Source organism: Tiliqua scincoides, chromosome 4 (assembly GCF_035046505.1).
Source record: "Tiliqua scincoides isolate rTilSci1 chromosome 4, rTilSci1.hap2, whole genome shotgun sequence".
NCBI classification, from domain to species: Eukaryota; Metazoa; Chordata; class Lepidosauria; order Squamata; family Scincidae; genus Tiliqua; species Tiliqua scincoides.
The window spans coordinates 112,045,170-112,070,395 of record NC_089824.1 but is presented as its reverse complement, the minus strand read 5'-3'; the positions used below and the strand labels follow the sequence as shown (position 1 = coordinate 112,070,395).

The 25,226-nt window shown below is 47.0% G+C and overlaps 1 protein-coding gene across 3 annotated transcripts in view; it reads left to right on the top strand.

Annotated features, from left to right (window-relative positions):
* COP1 (COP1 E3 ubiquitin ligase) overlaps nt 1-25,226 on the top strand; it is a 192,349-nt gene that overhangs the window by 146,046 nt on the left and 21,077 nt on the right. The gene's annotated exons all lie outside the window — the stretch shown is intronic.

Genomic DNA, 25,226 nt, shown 5'->3' with positions numbered 1-25,226 from the left:
AACAGTTAATACTAAGTATGGCATAAAAATGGGCACTGATGAAGTCTTCATGGTCCTACTTCTGCATAAAGTCTCTACCTGCACATTCCATTTAGAACTTTTTTTGCTTTAAATGTCTTGGTGCTTTGTAATGGGTTTGAATTTCAGCCTCATTATGAGACATTTACCCAGTGTACTTGCCTTTCACAGAATGCACTTGTGAATGTATAAGTGAGGTTGGAGTGCAGTACTCTGTTTTGATTCTGTCATTTTGATCAAGATACTGGGGATAGTGTCAATTTCAGCAAGTGTGTTTTTTCCACAATTATGTCCGTTCTGCTAGTAAAATAGAAAGCAGGGGCCCATTTTGTAAGAATATCAGTTCAAACCAAGGTGTGTAAGACCAAAACAGCTGTTGCCTCCTCCAGCACAGTGGAGGTTGTAACAGCCTCTTTCCTTGGAAAAACGCATGCTGGGTGAGTGCATCCTTCCCATTACCATAGGGCAGAGGTAGCAGAAGCTCCACGTGCATCCTTTAATGTTAACCAACTTCAGTCTCGCCATCTTGTTCCCTGCTTGTTACATATTAGCCTAGAAAGACTAGAGCAACCAAAAAGTCATCTAAAGAAAATGTGATGATCATAGGGGGTTAAACTACTGTACTGTTAAAGCACATTTAATGAGTGTTTATTTCTTGACCATATTCTAACCTTTAATGCACTGTTTCTCAAACTGTGGGTCAGGATTCACTAAGTGGGTCGTGAGCCAATTTCAGGTGGATCCCCATTCATTTCAATATTTTGTTTTTAGTATATTAGTCTTGATGCCAACATGGTATGTGACTGCATTTGGAGAGAGTGATACTTTTAACAGGATACAGTTATATGCTTTTAACTATAATAGTCAGTGGGGCTTACTCCTGGGTAACTGTGAATAGGATTGTAGCCTACGTCAAAACTTTTTTCTGCTTGATGATGTCACTTCTGGCCATGACATCACTTCCTGGTTAATGACATCACTTTCAGTGGGTTCTGACAGATTTTCATTCTAAAAAGTGGGTCCTGGGCTAAAAAGTTTGAGAACTACTGCTTTAATGCATGTTTGATTGCCAGTGGTTTTCCAAGGTCTCAAGTAGAGATCTTTCCCAGTTTTCCTATCTGATATCATGTTACTTGGTGATATCAGGGCTTGACCTGGAACCTTTGGCATGCAAAAGTATGTGTTCTCCCTCAGCAGGAGGAACATTATGCAGTGGGTTGCTTCTCCCATTGGTTACTAGATGCAAAGTTTATCTGAACTAACTGTACTACCAGTGCTTGGAGTTTCCTTCCAATTCTTATCCTGCCTTGGTCAGGAGTGCAGGATTTTTGTGAAGCTCTACAAGCCACACTTTACAGTGTGCTATTTTAGTACTAAGCTCTAGTGCAAAGAGCAGTCTTTTTCTACAGGAAGCTGTCCCATGATTCTTCATTCTCTGTCTCTCTTTAAAAAAGAAAGTGAACTGTTCTCAGTACCAAACTTCCAACTGGCAGAGAGGGTGGCTGACAATGAGAGCTTGAGTGAGACTATATTGTGGTGGTGTTCCACGCACATGACCACTGAAAGGCATTTGAAAGTGAGCATTATAAGAACTGCTGCCTACTAAGGAACAGGGATTTGCTGTCTCATTCTTCAAGATAGAGTAGCATTAGCAGGTCCTTGTGGGACTACTGATCTGAGTTAAGGAGGTTTTTCTTTTCCCAAAGAGAGAAGAGCCAGACAATTCTGTCCCCTTCCCTGAATTCACATTAGCTGCCACTACCTCAAAGCAATTCTGTTGATTCTGGAATAGTTCTTCCTGTCTATCAGGGCTTCTACTGCTAGTTCTATTTTTGCATGAGCATCAATAAGTTGGACACACTTTCATGGCCAGTATCAGTGTAGAAGCAGTGTGATTTCTGTTCAGTGGTGGCTACTTTTGAATGGGACATATAGAGCATTCACTGAAGCTCTGCTGTGAGTGACCTATAGAAGAAATAATTCATTGTAAGTTGTCTTCCCATCTCCATGAATACTTGTCTACTTTTCCATTCTGTGAGCTGCAGCCTTCCCCTCAACTTGTGGGTATTTAGAACTTTGTGAGAATACCACATCTTCTTCATGCTCCTTTTGAGAATTCTGTGTGTATGTGTGATCTTTTCATTATTTTTAGCTGTTTTTCTGGCCTCCTGTTATGTTATTCTTTACCAGTTTTCCTATGGCAACCGCATACTGTCTTTCATCCTGTTAAAGAAAGGAAAAGGGAAGAAAAACAACTCTGCAGCAGCTTTGTTTGGCTCAGGGAAGGCTGTCCTGTTACAGTAGTTTTACTCTGTTATTGTCTCTAATTATAGCAACCACCTTCCTGTTGGTTCTACATGTTGCACTAGCAACACTTCGTGACTCACTCAGCAGCATGTGTCACATCTTTGCCACCAGGTCATAGCATGCTTATTTTTATAATACTTCTAATTGCCATTGAGCAAAGAAGTGATATTCCTTCTGCATGCTCTTTAAATGCTCACTTTCAAAGGCATTTCACTTCTATTAGACAGAAAATTCTGTTCTCAAATAATGACTTTTAAATGGTTCTGTTCAGGCAATTCTCTAGCATGGTTTGGAGGTTCAGAAATGAGCCATGGATTGTACACACTATCCTTCCATCTTCTTCCCTCTCATGCATAGCCTCCCTTTTGCATTCCTTTTGCTCTAAGAGTCAATTTGGCAAACTAGTTAAGCACTTGCCCTCAAAGGCAGAATCCAAACTCTGACTTTAAGGACATGTGCTCATAAAATTTTAGAAAATATGTATGGAAAGGAGAGACTGGATGGAGAGAATATTTTTCTCTTGTACTACCAGAGCTCAGTCCAATTAAATTAGTAGGTAAGAGATTCCTGAGCCAAGGGAAAGTCTTCATGCAACACACAGTTTATGGAATTCACTGCCATGAGATGTGATATTGACCACTAACATAGATGTCTTTAGAAGGGGACTAGACAAATTCATAGAGCAGAGAACAATCACTGGCCATTATTTGTAATGGTTTTTTTGGAACCTCTGTGATGAGAGGCAGTTTGCCTTAGAATAACACTTGCTTGCAGAGGAGCATCTTGGGAGGCTATAACCTTCATGCCCTTCTTATGAGCTTACTCTAGGACTGACTGGCCATTGTGAGAAACAGAATGCTAGATTTGTTGTGCATCTGGTCTGATTCTGCAAGGCTCTTCTTTTGTACTTGGGAAAATACCCAATTTCATTTTAACCCAACATGGCAGTATAGTGCTAAAACCATGGTTTAATAGGTTTTTATCCCACCTTGAGGATTTATCCTCAGAGTGTGCTCCCAATGTGGTTTACAATTTTATCAATAAGCACAAATACAAACTAATCAATAAGAAAACTTCAAATATAGAAGTTGTATAAAAAATAACAATAATACAATTGACACAATCAGCACACATCTCAGCACATACATACTCAACTAGGTAGAGCAGCAATGTGAAATTCATCTGTTAATTAGCAGCATAATTAAACAGCATCAATTAATCAGCCAGCATCAGTGGTGTAGCTAACGGGGGGTGGTCTGCCCCAGGTACCAGCCTTGGGGGACGTGACACCACAAATGACTGAACATCGTGGAGATTAAGAATAACCCCATCATGTTATATATCATTGGATGTGGAGTTTCCAGCGGAATGCAATGAAAAAAAACCCGGAGTGTAATATCTCCTTTCCATCAAAAGTTATGGCCAAAAAACCAGAAACCCAAAAATGCATGGAGCCCTATGGAAAGTGAAACTGAGTCATATCGTGCATTTATTTGCAAGTAGGCAAACATGCCATAGTTCGTCAGAAAGGGCAGGCTGAGAGGAATCCAACGACACCAGAATGGTTCCTATCCAATGAAAGCAGCCCCCAGAAAACACCCAAGAAGGAAGTTCCTCCCTCTAAGCAGACAAATGTATTGAACCCTGTGGAAAGTGAAAGTAAGCCACACGGTCGCATTTACTCACAAGTAAGCAACGTGCCTTGGCTCCTAGTCAAGTCAGGCAAAGGGGAATGCAAGGCTAACTGCATGGTCCCAATCTGATGAAAGTGGAGCTAAACAAATGCTACAGAAGGCAGCACCCCCCCCCCTCTCCCCGAAAGAATAAAACAGAAGCTTCAGATGTTAAGGTCAATTTTTATTCGTTTTTAATCTTGCAAAGCTAGGTGAGTCCTTATAGTGATATTCTTGAAATATAAGAACTTAAGCTGAACTGGGCACTGGGGAGGGCTGAAAATCTCACTGATTTTTTGGGGGCGGATGTTTTTGCAGGCAGGCTACAGAGAAAATTCACTTGGTGAAACAAGGCTGGCTTCCCCTTATTTAATTATTTGCTTTTCTTTAATTTAATTATCTATAATTACTTGTTTATTTTGCTTGATAATGTCACTTCTAGCCATGACATCACTTCTCGTGGGTCCTGGACAGATTGTCATTCTAAAAAGTGGGTCCCGGTGCTAAAAGTTTGAGAAACACTGCCTAAACTCAAAGCAGACCAATGAGACATCTGGGGGGGTGGGGGGGGGTGACACCTGAGTGACCAAAATTCTAGAAATCGTGGCTTTTAGGAATAATACCATCATATTATATACCATTTGATGCAGAATTTCATCCATTGCTTATGCGGAAATATTCACTGCACTTATTTTCTGGCCATTATTATTATTCATTTCATGTCATGACTATTACTGTCTCTCAGTCTCACCTACCTCACAGGGTTGTTATGAGGACAAAATAAGGGGAGGAACCATGTGCACCACCTTGAGTTGCTTAGAGGAAGGGTGGTATAAAAATGTGAATTAATTAATTAATGATTACTATAGTTAATTAATAATTAAATAATTATATCATATGGGGTGACAAGAATTTATGAGCCCTTGGGACCCGGGTGTCAAATGAGCTAGCTACGCCACTGACCAGCATAAAATCAAATCTTAAAATCAGAGTCAGTCCAAGGCAAGAACAGTCACTAAGGGAACAGTAGTAAGAGCAGTAGACAATAAAAACAGACTGACACATATGCCTTTAGCCACCCTCACTAAATTATAAAGCTGTCCTAAATAAAAATGCTTTCAGCCCCTTTCAGAACACTCTAGGGAGGGGGCAGATCTTTTGGTTGCTAGAAAGGGAGTTTTCATAATGGCAGTACCACCACAGAGAAGGCCTTCCTTTTTGCCACCCTCTCCCTAACTTCTGTAAAGTGCAGCACTCACAGAAGGGCCCTCTAGGCAATCTTAGGGGATAGGCAAAAATATGTGGAAGCAGACAGTACCTTTTGTACCCTGGTCCCAAGCTGTAAAGATTCAAACCAGAGCCTTAAATTATGTCCAGAAACAAATTGGTAGCCAGTTTATCTGCTAGAGCAATGGTTGGAGTCAGATTGCTGACCCCCACCCCCGTTACTGCACAAGGCCCTGCATTCTACAGAAGTTGCAGTTTCCAGACAGTATTCAAGGACAGTCCCATGTAGATTAAATCTAAACAGTACATTTAAAGAAGTTGTTACCAAGGCGTGAACCAAGGTCTGAACACGATCCATGATGGGTATGTGCAACCTCTTGTTTTTAGAGGTGGACTACTTCAGAATGCCAGATGCTGGGGAGGGCACCAAGATCGTGCTGTCTTGTGTGCTCCCTGGGGCATTTGGTGGGCCACTGTGAGATAAAGGAAGCTGGACTACATAGGCCTATGGCCTGATCCAGCAGGACTCTTCTTATGTTCTTAACTCAAGTATGGCTGTAGCTGGTGCATCAGCTGAAGCTGGGCAAAAGCCACCCAGTCAGAGCTGCCACCCAGTGATCCTGGAAAAAGAAGGACTCCTAAGCCACAAATTTGTTCCTGCAGAGGGAGTGCAACTCCATTCAGAACAGGTCGATAGTCCAGTACCTGCATCATAGATTTCCAAACCAGGAAGACTTCCATTTAATCTGGATTTAATTTCAGTTTGTTAACCCACATCTAGTTCCCAGCTGTCTTGCAGGCTGTACTGCAGGCAGACCTCAGCAGGCCCCTCAGTGGTTGGTAAAATACCATCTCTACACCATATCTTGTTGCTCTCATATCCATAAGAACATAAGAACAACCCCACTGGATCAGGCCACAGGCCCATCTAGTCCAGCTTCCTGTATCTCACAGCGGCCCACCAAATGCCCAGGGAGCACACCAGATAACAAGAGACCTCATCCTGGTGCCCTCCCTTGCATCTGGCATTCTGACATAACCCATTTCTAAAATCAGGAGGTTGCACATACACATCATGGCTTGTAATTTCTATCCTCCTGAAGTAAAGAAGAAAGGTAGGAGTGGGTGGAAGGTCTTCTGCCTTTATCAAAATGAACTTGATAACTTCATGCTGCACATATGTAATGCTTTGCCTCCTTTTGCCCAGTTTTTGACAAAAGGGTACTCAGATGGCTTACATTCTTGCTCTAGGGTAGTACTAATTTGAATTTGGGCTTTCTTTTTCTCTCATTTTATTTCTATATCACACCAATTGAACAAGAGATCTGCTGCTCGAAATGTTAAGACAGGAGATATAGTCATTTATTTAACATTTACCAACATATGCATGATGTTGAAGAGAATAATTGTGTGCGCCAAGTGATTTTCATGTCACGGTTTCCTAAAGGAATTGCAAATTGTGTCTGCGTGTACTTGCATATAATACTTGTTAAAAGTGTATGATTTCTATCACCTTCTAGATTCCCACAGTGGATGCCATTTCTTATGTGAATAATTGGAGAAGGTTTCCAGCTGACTATAGCAACTCTTTACTAGTCATTACCACCTAAAGAGCCCCACTCTTGAGATCAACATGAGACTGTCATACTATTATTATTAGTGACACACTTGCTGACTTCAAACTTCAGTGTTTTTGACACTTCAGTCCTTTTGCAAGTCCCTGTAGGTAATGTGATTATGCAAGGTACAGAAGGAATGTGTTCTCTGGTAGGATCTCCATGTCAGGTCAATTGTGCAATCTTAGTAGCTCCTCCCTCTCAGGTAGACAGGTCAGGTGAAAATCTTCCTGAGGAAGAGGGGCTGTCTGGATTTCCCAGAACTAACCTCACTTTTGGTGAAGCAGCTTGGGTCTGGGTCAGCTCCCACGGACCCCTTCCAGATCAACAAGGGGGGTGATTCTTTTTACCTCTGCCTTCTCTCCCTTGCCGTACCGTGGCTGGCAGGCATGTTGTTCTTCAGGGCCAGCTTGCCCAGGCTTCCTTCCCTCACTGAGTGAGTGGCAGCCACTTTTGAAGTTGGTGCCTGCTGTGCTGTGCCTGCTGTGCGAAGAGCCTCACCCCCCCCCAATTGGGCTGGAGCACTGACGGCAAGCCCAACCCGCAGCGGGTGCTTCCAGGTCCCTGCAGCCACTCACCAGGACTGGCAAGGGGGTGAAGAATGGGTCCCACAGGCTGCCCCTCCCCGCTTTGGCTGTCTATTCTGAATTGGTGCACTCTGCCCTCAAAGAGCCTCTTGCTCCCCCCAAAAGGCAGGGGCAACACAGGTGGACCTGCAACCCCTGTGGACGCTCCAAGGACATTGCGGCTGCCTCCGCAGGGCACAGAGGGGGCAAGGAGCAACCTGATCAGGTGCAGCAGCCCTACTTCCACCCCAGCCTCCAGTACCGTCCTGGAGGGTGCACATGGTGAGCCAAGGCAGCCCCAGCCAGACTCCCAGCAACTGCGGCCAGTAGTGAGTCCCCCTCTCTCCCCCACAACCATGGCCAACTCTGTGGAGCCCCCAGAAGCCCCCCCCCAACGGAGCTGAGTGTCCTAGATTGGGGGGACATCAGGGACACCATCAAGGAAATCATCCAGGCCAACCTAGCGGCAGCTATAGAGGCCTTCCAGAGGCCAGGAGGGCTACCAACAACCACCCCCTCCTGCACCAGGCCCTCCACTTCCCCCCCAAGGATGAAGACATGCCCCGTCCCTCCCCCAAGCGCCAAAGGGGATCCAGCACCCAAAGCACCTCCTCTGAGCAGCCCCAAAGTGCCCAGGATCAGGATGTAGAGGACCCCATATCCTATGCTCCATGGAGGAGGGGGAGCTGTCAGGGGAGGAGGATCTAGGGCTACAGGGCTCCCACCTTTTCTTCCCTGAGCAATTCCACAAGATGATTTCTGGGGTCCTTGAGGTTCTGGAGCTGCAGAAGGACAAGAACTCCACTGAGGAAGCTGGATCTAAGCCCAAGTGGGGAGCATCGGCCATCTTCCCGAGCCAGCAGGAATCCCCCAGTGGTTCCCTTTGTCACCATACTTTAAGCAGCTAATCGACAAGGAGTGGGCTCCTCCCTCCAAGAGACGGGACTCCTCCAGTCCCTCTACCAGGTTCTACAACCTACCTTCTGAGGTCATGGCCAGCCTCAAGTCTCCTCTACTAGATGCCCCAGTGGCTGCCCTGGTGTGTCCCTCAGTCCTGTTCACAGACAGTGACCGCCTTCCCAAGGATCCCACCAACAAGAGGATCAAATTGGCAACCAGAAGGGCCTTTGATTTCTCTGTCTACTCTTTCTGGGCTTCCATGGCAGCATCCCTCTGTGCCCGAGCTATGGTCTTATGGATACAGGAGTACATGGGAAAGTACCGGCTCCCCACCAAGGCCTGCTCCGACCTCAGGAGTACGGCTTCCACCGCCACTTTTGTGGCAGGCTCCACAGTAGACTGTATCCAGTTCTCTGCCAGGTCCATGGCCGCCGGGGTGGTGGTCAGGCGCAGCACATGGTTGTGCAATTGGGATGTGGATGCTTCCTCTCAATCATGAGTTGTAAGTGTTGCGTTCCAGGGTGGCAAACTTTTCGGCAAGACCCTGGATCCCCTGCTGGTCAAGTCCAAGGGGAAGAAGAAGGTCCTACCAACCAGGGACAGACCCCCAATGTCCTCCCACAGGTTCCAGCATCGATCCTTTTGCATCCCAAGACAACACTCCTCCAATCCTCCTCTGAGGAGACTACTACAGAGGACAACAGCCCATCTGACAACCACGCAAACCTGCCAAGAAGCCATGCAGTCAGCAGTTCCAGTGCTTCAGCCCCAACCGGCACAAGTCTCAATGACATGCAGCCATCGTTGTCCAGGTCCATCGGAGGAAGACTGCAGCTCTTCACCGACAGATGGGACAAGGTCACCACCGACAAGTTAGTCTGGGACACCATGTGCGTGGGATACTCCCTGGAGTTCCACACCATCCCCCAAGACTGCTTATTTCAGTTGCACAGACTCAAGTGCAACCTCAAGCACAACCAGATGCGCAGAGCCATCCAGCACCTCCTCCAGATTGGGGTGACAGAACCAGTCCTAAAGGAGCAAGTGTGCACTCGCACCTCTTCACAGTGTCCAAGAGCCATCCTGGACCTCAAGTGGCTCAATCCATGGCTATGCAACCAGAAGTCCAAGATGGAGATACTCCGCTCCATCCCCCTTGCCATCAGGAGGCATGACTACATTTCACTGGCACTCCAGGATTCATACCTCTACCTCAGAGATTTTCAATCTTTTTCATCTCATGGCACACTGACAAGGCACTAAAATTGTCAAGGTATACCATCAGTATTTTGACGATTGATAAGGCACACCATGCTGCTGCTAGGGGGCTCAAATCCCTCAATTGCTCTACTAATAAATGTTCCTCCTCAAACTCCTGCGGCACACCTGCGGACCATCTGTGGCATACCAGTGTGCCATGGCACAGTGGTTGAAAATTGCTGCTCTACATACTGATTTTCCCCACCCACTGCTGGTTCCTGAGGTTCTGCTACCAGGGGGAGCATTTTCAGTACTATGCCCTCCCTTTCGGGCTGTCCTCCATCCCCAGGGTATTCACAGTGTTCCTCATTATTCTAATCGCCCATCTCCCCGCAAGGGGCATGGCTGCTTTTCCATACCTGAATGACATCCTCCTGCGATCGAGGTTGCCAGAACTGGGGGCTCTCCACCTGTGGCAGTCCATCCAGTGCTTCAACTGCCATGGGTTCATCTTGAACCTGAACAAAAACCACTTGATGCCCTCCCAGACCATGGAGCACCTGGGAGCAGTCATCGACATCCACCTGTTCAAGGTCTTCCTGTCCCAGGAGTGCCAGGACAAGACAGCTGCCCTCTATCTCCTCTATCTGCCCTATATCTCCTCTATCTTCCAACCAGATGTCCTATCCCTGGCTTGACTCCTCGGCACGCTCACGTCGTGACAGGACATTCACTGGGCCATGGCCAGAGTGTGATCCGTCCAGCACCTACTGCTCCCCTTCCAGAATCTCATTGAGACTCAAAGGATCAGGCGTGTCAAACTGAACCCACTCACCATCTCCGACCTTCTCTGGTGGATGTGGCCACACAGACTGGACTAGGGCTGCCTGATCCAGGTCCACCCTGTTCACTGACGCAAGCCTCCAGTGATGGGGAGCCCACATTGACAGGGCACTGAGGCAGGGACGGTGGTCCCCCAGCGAGTCGAGGGAAAGCATCAACCTTCTCTAGCTGAGGACTATCTTCCTGGTCTTCAAGTCCTTTACTCCTCAGGTCAGGGGCAGGGACATCCTGATCTACACAGACAGTATGTTAGCCAGAGCCTACCTCAATCACCAGGACGGCACCAAGTTGTCCTCCCTTCAGGAAGAGAAGCACAGGCTGTTCCAGTGGGCAGAGAGAAACATCAGCTCCATCAGAGCAGAACACATCACCAGCATGGAAAACACCATGGTGGACTGGCTGAACCGTCAGGAGCTGGACCAGTCAGAGTAGAACCTGCACCCACAGGTCTTCGCAGAGGTCAACCGCTATTTCAGCCCACTAGTCATGGACCTGTTTGCAAGCAGTCCCAATCATCACCTCCTGAGATTCTTCTCCCAGCAGTGCTGTCTGAACGCAGAAGGAATCGACACTCTGCCTTGCCCCTTGCCCAAGGGCACCCTGTACACCTTCCTTCCCTTCAGGCTTATTCTAAGGGTCCTCATAAAGATCTGGATCATGCAGGCTGAGGTCCTCTGCATAGCCCCAGACTGACCCCATCGCCCAGGTATACAGACCTCAAGGAAATGTCAGTGGCACCTCCCCTTCCCCTTCATCTGGACCTCCTGTCCCAGGGTTCCATCCTCCACCCCAGCTAGCAGTGCTTCATTTTGTCTGGAGATTGAGCAGAAAAAGCTGGTCAAGTTAGGCTACTCGTCCTTGGTCCTTTCCACCTTGCTGGCCAACAGGAGGGGCTCTACCAATACTGTCTACTGCGGCACATGTATAGCCCTTTCACATTGGTGCTTCCCCAACCAGCTTAATCCAGAGAAGATTTACATGAAGGACCTTCTGGACTTTCTCCAGTCTGATCTGGTTAAGGGCCCCAGCATGGCCATCCTCAAGCATCAGGTCTTGGCCATATCCTCGATCCTGAGGTTTTCCAAGGGCAGGGCCCTAGCAATCTACTCACATGTGTGTAAATTCCTTCATGGGGTGAGTCTCGACAACCTGCCTCTGCCCAGAGCCCCCACGTGGGACGTCACACTGGTGCTTAAGGCCTTAATGAGGCCTCCCTTTGAGCCCATGTTGATCTGTCCCTTCAAGAACCTTACCCAGAAGACAGCCTTCTTCAAGGGAGTCACCACAGCCAGGAGCGTTTTGGAGCTGGTGCGTCTCTCAGTTGCTAGGGACCTCTGCGTGGCCCAGGAGGACAGGATTGTCCTCTGTACAGACCCCAACTTTCTTCCCAAAGTGAACTCTGTCTTTCACTGGTCCCAGGTAGTAGTCCTTCCAACCTTCTATCCCAACCCTTCCCATTGCAAGGAACTTGACTGGCACTCTGTAGATGTCTGCCAAGCAGTAAGGTTTTACCTCTCCTGGACCACCACCTTTCGCCAAATCAAGACCCTGTTTGTGTCCTACAGGCTTAGTGATCAGGGTAAGAAGGTGTCTCCCTCCTCCATCTCCAGGTGGGTTACAGAGGCCCCCAAGGGGATTGTGGCCCACTCCCTACAGGGAGCCACCACCTTGACGGTCTTCAGGGCCCAACCCTCCCTGAAGGCCGTTTGCAGGGTAGCTACCTGGAGCTTGCCCAACACATTTATTAAGCATTACAAGATTGACACCTTTGCGTCGGGGGACGCAGCCTTTGCCAGGTGCTTCCTCCAGAGCATAGTTTCACACACTTCTAACAGCTCCCACCCTTGAGGGGCAATGGCTTGCACATGTCCCAGATTGCACGACTGACCCTGACATGGAGATCCCACCGGAGAACGGGGTGATTTGCACTTACCGTGACTTCCCATTCTTGGTGGTCTCTATGTCAGGGTCATTCATCCTGCCTTCATAGCCAGAAGCCTGTGAAAGAAAAAAAATTAAAATAAATACAGTGAAGGAGAGAGGCTAGATATAGGGGGAGAGAGATGAGAGTTCATAGGACGGGGCAGCGTAGCGGGGGGTCAGGTGGAGACCAGACCCACAGGCCTCCCTTCTCCCTAGGCTCCAGGACTCCTTCTTTGCCTCTCCTTTCCTTTCTGTCCTTTTCTTCTCTCATGAACCATTGCCTTCACGATGAAGCCAGAGATCCACGAGTACCCCTGGGGACATGGTAGCTTCCCAACAGTAGGATCCTCAATTCCGGCATCCTGTTCCAGAGATTCAACAGGCAACTATCAGGACCATCACAGTCTAGGGAGAAGCCTGGGCTTAGACAGTCTGGGAAATCCAGGCAGCCCCTCCTCCTCAGGAAGACTTTCATCTGACCTACCTACCTGAGAGGGAGGAGCTACCCAGGTTGCAAGATTGACCCTGACACAGAGACCACTGAGAAGGGGGATTCACGGTAAGTACAAATCTCCCCATTTTATTTTTATTATTATTTGTAGCCTTTTCATCAGATTTCCCTTTTGTTACCCAGATGTAGGGCTCCCTAGAGTTTCTTCTTCTGAAAATTTTCTTGCTAACACAGAAGAAAATTAGGACGTCAGACTCCCCAGCCATCACTTTTCAATCTGAATGGATTTTCTGCAATTAGCAGCCATATTCTTGTTTTAACCTTGGAGGTCAATTTTCTGAAAGAATTCTCTAGTCTACCTGTGTCCACTCTAATTGCAAAACTAACAACAACTCCATTTTACATTCCCTGTATGAAACTGTTGAAAGACTAGCAGTAAAGCTCATGATATGTCTTAAGTTGAGCATTGAAAATAATTGTGCATTTGTTACTACATTGCCTAAAATTATACTATCTCCTGCACATGTATTTTTTCCAAAATCATTAGAGTATGAGAACAGTTTTTCAGAGAATTTGGATTAAATTCTATGTGTGTGTTTTTTAGTTTATTGTTAAGAATATTTATATACTGCTTTTCAACAAGTATATTTCACAAAGTAGTTTACATATTTAATCCATTTCTGCCCAGCCCATAGGTGTACACATTTGATCCCTGTTGCATACATGCAATATTGGACAGAAATGGCTTAATGCATTTATAATCCAACTTTCTTCCACACTGTGGGTGCCCAAGGCAGCTAACAAACTATACAAACATACAATCAACATAAAAATAAACATTAAAACAGTCTCCAATACAAAAACAGTAAACAATAAAACCATCAAAAGTAACAGATAGTGAGCAGTAAAAAACAGAACAGCAATAAAATAGTAAAAGGCAGCAATAAGCAGTAAAAACTATGAAAAGCAATAGAAGCAAAACCAAAAGTTGGCAAAAAGGCAGTGGTATAAAACTCCTAATCATAATAAACCCACCCAACTGCAAGTTAAATGCCAACCAGAAAAAAGTACTTACTCCCTGCTGAAAAACTTCAAGGAAGTGGGCCATTCTCAAATGGCAGGAGAGAGTTCCACAAGCACCACCAGAGAAAAGGCCAAACATCTCATTGTCAGCCCCAGACTTCTGACGGTGCGGCACATGCATAAGGCTTTTCTGTGGAGAACATGGTGGGGCGAGTCAACATATATGGTAGAGGGCAGTCCCTCAGGTGCCCTGGTGTTACCTGGGCCCAGTCCGGGTGGCCAAAAGCTCCCCAGGAGCAGGGATCTCCTCTAGGGTAGAGGCCTTTTTGGGGGTAAAACACAAGTGCCATCAGGACTGGGGTCCCTTGCAGAACACCTACCTGGGAGTAGGGGCAAGGACCAGCTGGGAGCAACAAGCAGGCACGTGGTCAGAAGGGGTGGGGCTAGCCTCATAAGAAGCCTGGAGAGGGAAGAGAGAGGAGGCTCCTCTCCAGAGAGGGGGAAGGCCAGAGGGAAACCAAAGGGGGAAAACCACCCCCGCCTAAGGGGAAAGAGTGAGGCCTCCAAAGGGAGAGGGCTGAGGTTTGCCCTGGAGAGAGGAGGCTGGGGCAGAGACCTCCCGGACTGGCCTGGACCCAGAGGGCGACCCCTGGAGAGACGGAGTTATCAGGACCGGGGCTCTCAGCCAACTATATCCCGTGGTGGCCAGCCGCCCAGGGGACAAGAACAGAGGTATCGGAGTAAGACCAGCTAGCCTGACCCTGACCAGCTGGGTTGCAGCCCTCCAGAACCCTGACCCTTGACCCAGAGACACAGGGCAAAAAGCTCTGGCTGAGGCCGCCAAGGAACAGGGAGGGTCGGGTCCGGAGCCTACCCAACGGCGACGGCACATGTCCGCATAATGTACCGTGGACTGTGACGTAACAGTCCACATGAATGTAAAATGGCTAGTGAAATTAAACCGCCTGTGTCGAGCAACTATACCTGCCCCCCATCCCTTAATCCACCGCCGACCTCTGCTCATCGACCGGATAAGCCCCTCGCGTTTGGCGGCAGCCCCAGGGAAGGGGCCTCCTCCCGCTATGGACATTACACCTGGTCCTAAGCTAAATGGGGCTTTAAAGACCATAGCATCTTGAATTGGCTTCAGAAACAAAGGGGAAGCCAGTGCAACTGCTGGAGCAGCAATCCAGTAGAATCAAACTGCTGAGCCCCAGTAACCACACAGCCTACCTCATTCCCTACTAATTGTAGTTTCTGTACTGTCTTCTGGGGCAGCCTCACATACAGTGCATTACAGTAATCTAAACAAGATGTCGGTAAGGCATGGACCACTGTGGTCAGGTCTGACTGGCTCGGGTATGGCCTCAGCTGGTGCACCAGACAAAGCTGGGCAGAAGCCACTTTGGCCAAAGCTGTCACCTGGCCACCAAGGAGCAACTGTGGATCCAGGGCTCCCAAGCTGTGCACCTGTTAGCAGAGGGAGTGCTATCCCATTCAGAGTGCTATTCCATTTGACAGTCTAAGCACCGTCATCATGGATTTCTGTTTAGTCCAGAATTAATTTCAAATTGTTAACCCATATTCACTTCCCAACTGCCTCCAGGCAGCACTCCAAAATTTCAACTGTTCTCCCAGTATTATATGGAAAGGAGAGAAAGAGCTTGGTGTTGTCAGCATTTTGATGGCACTTAATTTCAAATACCTAGATGACATCTCCGAGTGGTTTCATGTAAATGTTAAACGGCATGGGAGACAGAATATACCCCTGTGGCAACCCACATATCAATGAGCAGGATGCCAAACATTTCCCAGGACCACATTCTGGGAGATACATTCAGCCAAGGAGGAGTGGAACCACTGCAAAACTGTGCCTCCAAACCCCATCTCAGCCAGCAGACTCCAGAGGACACCACAATCAATGGTGTGAACAGCTGCTGTGAGAGGTCCAGCAAAATCAACAGGGCAGCATTCCCCTTGTCCAGTCCCCCAGCACATGTCATCATCCAGTGCAACCAGGGCTATCTGTCCCAAAGCCTTACCTGAAGCTGGATTGAAGGGATCAGTTTTACCCAGGATCCTCTGGAGTTGCGGGCTTTCATGAACGTTTTCTATGGAGGCAGTTGTTGAGGAAGTACGTTGCTATTTAAACTTGAAAATGTGCTTGAAATATTTGGCAGGTGAAAAGTAAAGGGTAATGTTATGTGGAGACAGATAAACTGTTTTTGGTTTGCTTGAGGGCAAGCTGACCAGTGTGCTAAGGATTAAAGGGGTCAGGAACTTGAGTCTGCCAAGCAGTCAGAGTTTGTGCCAACTCTGTAGTAGGTGAGTGAGGGAACTGTATATAGTATTGGCAACCTTCAGTCTCGAAAGACTATGGTATCGCGCTCTGAAAGGTGGTTCTGGCACAGCGTCTAGTGTGGCTGAAAAGGCCAATCCGGGAGTGACAATCCCTTCCACACCGGGAGCAAGTGCAGTCTGTCCCTGGTCTGTCTCCCTGGCTATGGGCCTTCCTTCTTTGCCTCTTAGCCTCAGACTGTTGGCAAAGTGTCTCTTCAAACTGGGAAAGGCCATGCTGCACAGCCTGCCTCCAAGCGGGCCGCTCAGAGGCCAGGGTTTCCCACTTGTTGAGGTCCATCCCTAAGGCCTTCAGATCCCTCTTGCAGATGTCCTTGTATTGCAGCTGTGGTCTACCTGTAGGGCACTTTCCTTGCACGAGTTCTCCATAGAGGAGATCCTTTGGGATCCGGCCATCATCCATTCTCACGACATGACCAAGCCAACGCAGGCGTCTCTGTTTCAGCAGTGAATACATGCTAGGGATTCCAGCACGTTCCAGGACTGTGTTGTTTGGAACTTTGTCCTGCCAGGTGATGCCGAGGATGCGTCGGAGGCAGCGCATGTGGAAAGCGCTCAGTTTCCTCTCCTGTTGTGAGCGAAGAGTCCATGACTCGCTGCAGTACAGAAGTGTACTCAGGACGCAAGCTCTGTAGACCTGGATCTTGGTTTGTTCCGTCAGCTTCTTGTTGGACCAGACTCTCTTTGTGAGTCTGGAAAACGTGGTAGCTGCTTTACCGATGCGCTTGTTTAGCTCGGTATCGAGAGAATGAGTGTCGGAGATCGTTGAGCCAAGGTACACAAAGTCATGGACAACCTCCAGTTCATGCTCAGAAATTGTAATGCAGGGAGGTGAGTCCACATCCGGAACCATGACCTGTGTTTTCTTCAGGCTGATTGTCAGTCCAAAATCTTGGCAGGCCTTGCTAAAACGATCCATGAGCTGCTGGAGATCTTTGGCAGAGTGGGTAGTGACAGCTGCATCGTCGGCAAAGAGGAAGTCACGCAGACATTTCAGCTGGACTTTGGATTTTGCTCTCAGTCTGGAGAGGTTGAAGAGCTTTCCGTCCGATCTGGTCCGGAGATAGATGCCTTCTGTTGCAGTTCCAAAGGCCTGCTTCAGCAGGACAGCGAAGAAGATCCCAAACAAGGTTGGTGCAAGAACACAGCCCTGCTTCACTCCGCTTCGGATGTCAAAAGGGTCTGATGTGGAGCCATCGAAGACAACAGTGCCCTTCATGTCCTTGTGGAAAGATCTGATGATGCTGAGGAGCCTGGGTGGACATCCAATCTTGGGGAGAATCTTGAAGAGGCCGTTTCTGCTGACCAGGTCGAAAGCCTTTGTGAGATCTATGAAGGCTATAAAAAGTGGCTGTCGTTGTTCCCTGCATTTCTCCTGCAGTTGTCTAAGGGAGAATACCATATCAGTGGTGGACCTGTTGGCTCGGAATCCACACTGCGATTCTGGATAGACGCTCTCTGCAAGTACCTGGAGCCTCTTTAGTACAACTCGGGCAAACAGCTTTCCTACAACGCTAAGGAGAGAGATGCCACGGTAGTTGTTGCAGTCACCCCTGTCACCTTTGTTCTTGTACAGCGTGATGATGTTTGCATCCCTCATGTCTTGAGGTACTCCACCTTCTCTCCAGCAGAGACAGAGGATTTCAAGCAGCTCAGTGACGATGATCTCTTTGCAGCATTTTAGGACTTCAGCAGGGATGCTGTCTTTTCCAGGTGCCTTGCCAAAGGCAAGGGAGTCCAGGGCCACGTGAAGTTCTTCTAGGGTTGGTTCACTGTCAAGCTCTTCCAGCACAGGCAGGCACTCAATGTTGTTCAGTGCTTCTTCGGTGACTACATTTTCTCTGGAATATAGCTCAGAGTAGTGCTGCACCCAGCGTTCCATCTGCTGCGCCCGATCCTGGATGACCTCGCCTGTGGCAGACTTCAGAGGGGCAATTTTCTTCTGTGTTGGACCTAGGGCCTGCTTGATACCATCATACAGTATCTGTATGATGAACTGTACTCCATAAGCATCTTCCTTGGTACGATAGTGTGCACAAATGATTTTGGATAAATTTAATTACTTTCTGAGCTGATATTAACTCATGTAATATATATTAAAAACATTAACTTGCAATTTAGGTAGTTAATTATAATCATATTATGTGGGTGAGTTGATAAAAAAGGGAAGTAATTACCATTCTTTAAAAATAGCATCACTGTCTTGTCAGTAACCATAGCATTGTGATATGTGAAATCTATACTGTTGCTTTTTATATGCTGAAACATTTCTAGACTTAATTCTCATTTCACAAAAAAAGTTTAAATATGCTAAACTGTTGTTACAGGTGTAATGCACCCTGCTCCTTAACCACGATTAAGGAATTGTACACAGGCCACAGTATTGCCACTCCCTCCATACTTGGCCCAAAAGCCTTCTGTATTAAGAGTGATTGAGGCTTATGTTGGTGTGGACTTACAAATTGTAGTTACCACTAACTAACATTTGTCCCTTCAGAGTGTATGAAACCTAGTTTCTACCTTTAACCTCAGTAGCACTGAACAGAATTTCTGTGACCCAATTTATTTTCATACTATCTTTCACTGGCATAGGAGGCAAACTGATAGAGCCAGTATCACAGTATAACATTAAGCCATGAGCATCTTTCTGTAGTCTGCCACCTGAAATGTCTGATAGTTACAGTCACTGTGTAACCAGCTTTATTATCATACTGACTTCAGTTTGCAACCTTGCAGAGATTTTGTTGAAGCAGATATAATTTTCCTGTTGCAGGTGACATGAGACACACCTATTTCAAAGTATAATGTTGACTGTCAAGATAATTTTCCTTTTAGTTTACTAATTAGATTTTGCCATTGTCATTGCTTAATATTTTCACAGTAGTTAAAAGAAGTAGAAACATTGTGACCAACTTCTCTTTTCACTTTACTTTTTCACCATTTGAGTTTTAGTTACAGTTTCACTGTTGGTGAAATGGAAGCCCTGATGTGGAAGAGTTGCACCTAGATTTATAGCCTGGGCTTGTATTGTTGCAAGTTTAATACAGTGTGGTTAATTATTATTTCATAGTGACACTTCTGATAAAACTCCCTTTGATTTTACTGTACTATGTTACAGAGGGTCAATCCTTGGGTAGAACCTAACAACTGCAAGTTGATTTAATGTGAGCTGAATGGGAGCAAGCTTTAGAAGAACTGAACCTAACAGATCTTCATCTATGAAGCAACTACACATTTGGTTAGCAGATTTAAGATCAGATATTTGTCTTTAAAGAAAACAGTTTTATTCTGTCCAACTTGACTTTGCAGTTTAGAAAACTAGCTTAATGTCCAAAAACATCATCTATTCGTTTACTTCAGAAACTCCCCAGTTTCAGAATTCTCCCAAAGCTTGTTTAGAAGTCACCAAAGCATTAGTTTGTATTTGTTAAATTCAGTGTGAAAATGCCAGAAAAGGTTTGTGCGCTTGCATGCTTGTACACACACTTACAAAAGGTATGAGTGTTTATTTTAGTGTGTGTAAATTATAATATGCTGCCATCTAGTGTTTTGTGATGCATTGATAAACTTCAGGTGAGCTGGGGCAGTGCATTCTCTTTAGTTTCAGACAGTGAAGAATTTTGGAATGCCCCTCCTATGTTACAGCATGCTGATGTTCATGCAACTGACTTGGGGTGACAAAATTGTCTGTTTTGTACATGCAGATGTGCACAGTGACTTTTCACCTCTAAGGCTCAGTTTGAACTTGGCAGAGGCCATAGACGGATGGACGTGGCCTCTGCTAGACTCAGAGGATCCTCCAGAGGCAAGGGGAGCAGAGTTCCTCTCACCTCCAGAGGATGGGGTAGGCATCTCCTTGTATCCCTGGATTCAGATATCTGTGGGGGGGGGGTGTTCTGGAATTGGGGGGGGCATGCCTGTAATAGTAATCACCTAGATTAATTACCAGTTCAGTTCATCATGTTTTGAATTTGGTGGAATTTAATCTTCTACTACAGTGATTGTTTTCTCATGTTCTCTTAACTAGCAATTGCTAATTCCTTTTAAAAGAATTGTCAGCCTGATGATAATTACCATGTACTCCAGTTGTCACAGGGATTTTATTGAGGAGTAAATCAACAGCAACATTTAGTACAAATCGATGGTACAGTCACACCTGGAGTATTGTGTTCGGTTCTGGTCACCACATCTTAAAAAGGACATAGTGGAACTAGAAAAGATGCGGAAGAGTGACCAAAATGATTACTGGGCTTGGGCACCCTTTCCTTATGAAGAAAGGCTGCAGCATTTGAGGCTCTTCAATCTAGAAAAGAGGTGCTTGAGAGGGAACATGATTGAGACTGCCGCTTCTCGAAGATGGAGGGTCTCACACGTACCCCCTTTGGATGACACCCCAGCGAGGAAGACCTCACACACTGCAAAGGGGAGAGAGTTCAAGTCACCCTGGTTCTCCTCCCTGGAGCTGGCTTGCTCCTGGTTTCACAGATGAGCAACCTCAGTTCCTACTGCTTGCCTCCCCTTCTCTCAGCCACCCATCATCACGAGCCTTCCTGTCTTTTATGGGGCCCGTCGCTCTGCCTGTTACTCCCTGGGTCAGCTCAAAAGGGCGCCCCTTCTGGCCGGCCTTCAGCCTCCCTGATGGACCACGGAGTCCCCTTCTGTCCTGCCTCTGCTCCCTGGGGCTTCCCCATCCTGTCTGACCTGCCCAGCCTGGGTAGGTGGCCCCCATGCCACCCTGCTAACCCATGATGCCTCCATGGTGGTCCCAAACAGGGGTGGTGCCCCCCCAGCCAGTGTCAGGAGAGCAGGGCCAACCCACTGGTGGTGGCAGTCTTGCGACTCATGCCAGGAAGTTGCACCCACAGCATCCACCTGTGGAGCACTGGGTGGTCCCTGGAGGTGCCAGTGCCACCTGACACTTGCAAGGCCCCAGCACATGCATGCTATGACCTGCTGGGCCATCCCCTGCCTCCCCCAGAGGAGGTGTGTCAGCCTCTATAGCTGTGCCCAGGACAGTTGCTTGACCTCCAGGCTGGGAGGTGGCTGGCAGACCACTGCCCAGGCCAGCCTGCACCTCTTCCCCAGGAGGAGCAGTGGATGCCACTGTGGCATCCTGGCTGCCCACCCAACCCTTGGGCTGTGAGAAGGCCAGTGGGTCACTGGACTGGGGTGTCTCCCGGTGGTCTGCAGCATGGGGCAAAAAGCCCCAGTTGCAGTAGCTGCTACCGGGCCTTGACTCCTGGTGGGCATCCTGCATTAAATGAATGTGCGCCCTAGAGTAGGTCCTAGAATCCTCTACGACAGGGGTGTCAAACATAAGGCCCAGGGGCCGGATGCTGCCCCCAGAAGCTTTTTATCCGGCCCTCAGGCTCTCAGCTGCTGAGTTGTTAATGCTGTAAAGGCAGCCCACATGATAATTGGCCTTTCCCAAATCTTGCAATATGATCAAGATTTGCTTACTTTTTCTTCTGTCATTTGTAGTTAATGAGTTTCTGTACAAGAACAAGGTCTGATTTCTGGCCATTAGCTGTTTAATGATGTCACTTTCTGTTTAATAACATCACTTCCGGCCCTCAGCAGGAGCCCTGAATGCTAACTTCGGCCCTCTGTATGAAACGTGTTTGACAACCCTGCTCAACAAGGTGGAAAGATTCCTAAGAAAGCAGGTTATATTGTCTTTCCTTGCAGGTTGAAAATTTGTAACACTCACAGGATTGGAGGATTGGCTGTGTTTGCTCAAAACATCAAATTGATGGAGCCAATATTTTGATTGGTGGATGTGTTTAGTGTGTTCTGTGCTGTTGCGTATTTCCCCTAAAAATTCCAAAACTATCCAAGAACAGTAAGATGCTGATAGCATTTTGGTTAAGCCTATCTAAGCCAGTGATATTTTACTGTTTTCAGTAGATAATTCCTTGAGAAGAGCAAAACATGGGAATGGGTACCCATTGGCCTTCAGCTCAAGTGTGTAAGTACTTAGCTCTAACCAGAAGCAAGTGCACTGGCGTGCTCCCTCCTTGTCTACCTTGGGAACTAATTGGTCCTCATAAGAAGAAAGTTTTGCATGTGAACAAGACAGCCAATTGAAATATCTCTGGTGTGGGGTTTCTCAAACTGAGTCATGACCCACTGTTGGATGGGTCACAAAGCTTCAACTGACGAGCAGATAGCAGATGAGCAAAATGCATTGAACCCTATGGAAAAGGAATCAGTGTTAACGCATGTTTACTCATGAGTAGAGGACTGTGCCTTGGTCCGTTGTGAAGGGTAGGCTGAGAGGAATCCAATGCCACCAGAATGTTCCTGATCCAATGAACGCAGCCCCCCAAAAATACCCCTAGAGGGAGTTCCCACCCTCCAAGCTAAAAAATGTATTGAGCTCTATGGAAGCGAATCTAAGCCACACATTTGTGTTTACTCATGAGTAAGCAAATGTGCCTTGGCTCATGTGGAAGGTCAGGCGAAGAGGAGTGCAAGGCTACCAGAGTGGTCCCAATCCTATGCGCGTGGAGCTCAGCAAGTGCTCCAGAAGGCCTCCCCCCACTGTAGTACAATAAAAAGAGGCTAGAGCTGGTAAGATTTTCTTCTATTTTTTACTCTTATAAAGCTAGATGGGTCCTGATGGTGTGTAATTTTAAAAAGAGGGTTCCAGTGCTAATAGGTTTGGAACCACTGCTTGACTAGAAAGGGGTTGTTGTCTTTTACACATTCCCCCCCCCCCCCCGATGGAGTCTCATTTCCTTTCCTCATCATTCTGGGTTTTTAATGCTGTTCAAAGCAGTGTTTCTCAAACTGTGGGTTGGGACCCACCACTATCTGGGGAAATGTTACAGACCTTTACTTTTAACAAGCTACTATGTATATTCTTTTTACAATGATAATAAATGGGACTTACTCCTGGGTAGTGTGGGTAGGATTGCAGCCTAGGATTGGTAAACATTTTCCTGCCTGGTGATGTCACTTCCAGTCATGACATCACTTCCGGTGAGCCCTGACAGATGCTCATTCTAAAAAGTGGGTCCTAGTGCTAAATGTGAGAACCACTGGTTTAGAGCAGGGGTGTCCAAAGTTTTTGGCTGGAGGGCCACATCATCTCTCTGACACTGTGTCGGGGGCCGGGGGGAAGAATTAATTTACATTAAAATTTGAATAAATTTGCATAAGTTTACATAAATGAACTTATATGAATGAATGAAGGTCTTGCAATAGCTCAAGGCATATAAAAGGCCTTGCACAAAGCAAAGCTGGCCTTTCCTTTGCTGCCTCTACTGCATCACAGACGTCAAACAGTCACCCTCACGCTGAGAGCAGTTGCGTCGGGCCAGTGCGGGCTCCAACAAATCTCTAGAGGGCCAGAGGCTCATTGGAGACTGGGGGCTCCTTGAGGGCTGCATTGGGAAGCTTCGAGGGTCGCATGTGGCCCCAGGGCCGGGGTTTGGGCACCCCTGGTTTAGAGGGAAGTATTGAATCTTAAGCAAACAAAAAACATGTTGAATTTAAAACTGATTTTGTCCCAAATCACACTGAACTGGCTTAAATGTAAGAATTTAAATTGAACTGGGCACTAGGTAGGGCTGAAAATCTTATAGCATTTTTTTGTGGGGCGGGGGAGTTTGAGGATTTTGCAGGCAGGCTATAGAGAGAATTCTCTTGGTGGAACAGGGCTGGCTTCCCCTTCTCATCTCCCCTTATTTAGTTATTTGTTTTAATTTAATTATTTCTAATTATCCATTTTAATTTATTTATAGCTTGCCTCTCTAGGGAAAATGGTTCAATTTCAGTGCTTACTGCATTCTTAGGAAAGCATTTCCTGCTTAGTGGTGTCACTTCTGGCCATGACATCACTTTCAGGTTAACGACATCACTTCTGGTGGGACCAGGACAGATTGTCCTTCTACAAAGTGTGTCCTAGTGCTAAAAGTTTGAGAACCACTACTTTAGTGTATGGCACCATATGGCCTAGATGCTACAGAAGCATGAAACCTCTCCCTTCCTACCCATCTTGTATAATCAAGGTGTGTGTGTGTGTATATATATATATGTATATATATATGTATACACACACACACACACACACACACACACACACACACACACACACACACACTTTTACCCAGGAGAGTCAGGCACAAAGATGGAGTGTGTGCTTCCATCCTCACCCACAAAGCTAACTGCCCGTGCATCCTTAGAAAAGCCCATATTCTGCTTAGAGATGTATGGTTCCAAAACACCCGAACTAGAAATCTGGTAAGACTACAACTGCAATCCTGTACATGTTTACTTAATGATGCTTGGCTCACAGCGGCACCTACAGCAGCGTATTGGTGGAGAGGACAACCTGCTCTCCAAGAGCCAGCTAAGGACTTGAAGAAGGACCACCTCTGAACTCAGTGTGGCTTTTTGCTTAGTACGCAGGCATAAGAACTACAGTCATGCGCCGCTTAACGACGGGGATCGAGACTGCGATCTGCATCTGCAGAGCTCAAACTGAGGGATATAATGTCTCTCGCATGACTTCCAGTTCACAGAGGAAATCAGAAATCGCACAGGAGACATGATTTCGCTCAGTCTGAGCCTTGGAGAGGCAGTGTGCGAACGTGCGCTGCCTCTGGGAGGCTCAGACAACCCTCTGGAGCAGGGTTTCTCAAACTTTGAGGGAGCTTTACTCCCTCAGTAAGTTCTTGTGTGGGAGGTGCTAGGGCAGCAACACAATCCCCAGGATCGTGTCGTGAAGGGTGGTGAGCGGGGGTGCTTGTGCCTTACTTTGCATGATGCCGGGCTGTAGCAGGCTGCAGGAGGTGCAGGCAGCCCTTCACAGTGCTCCCCGATGCTTGGAACCTGCAAAAGAAGCAGGCGCAAAGCACCTCCTGCAAAATGGAAGTGCTTTGCGCCCGCTTCTTTTGCAGGTTCCAAGCGTCGGGGAGCGCTGTGCAGGGCTGCCTGCCTGCCTGTAGAAGAAAAGGTGGTTTCTCTTAGCTGGCAAATCTAGAAGAGTTTTTCTTATTACTAAATACTTCGAAATGCTTTCATTTCGTATCTCATGTTAAGCTATTTTTACTTGACTATATTGAGAAATGATGTTTCCAAAAGCTTCCATGTGGTCCCCCATATGGCATGCATC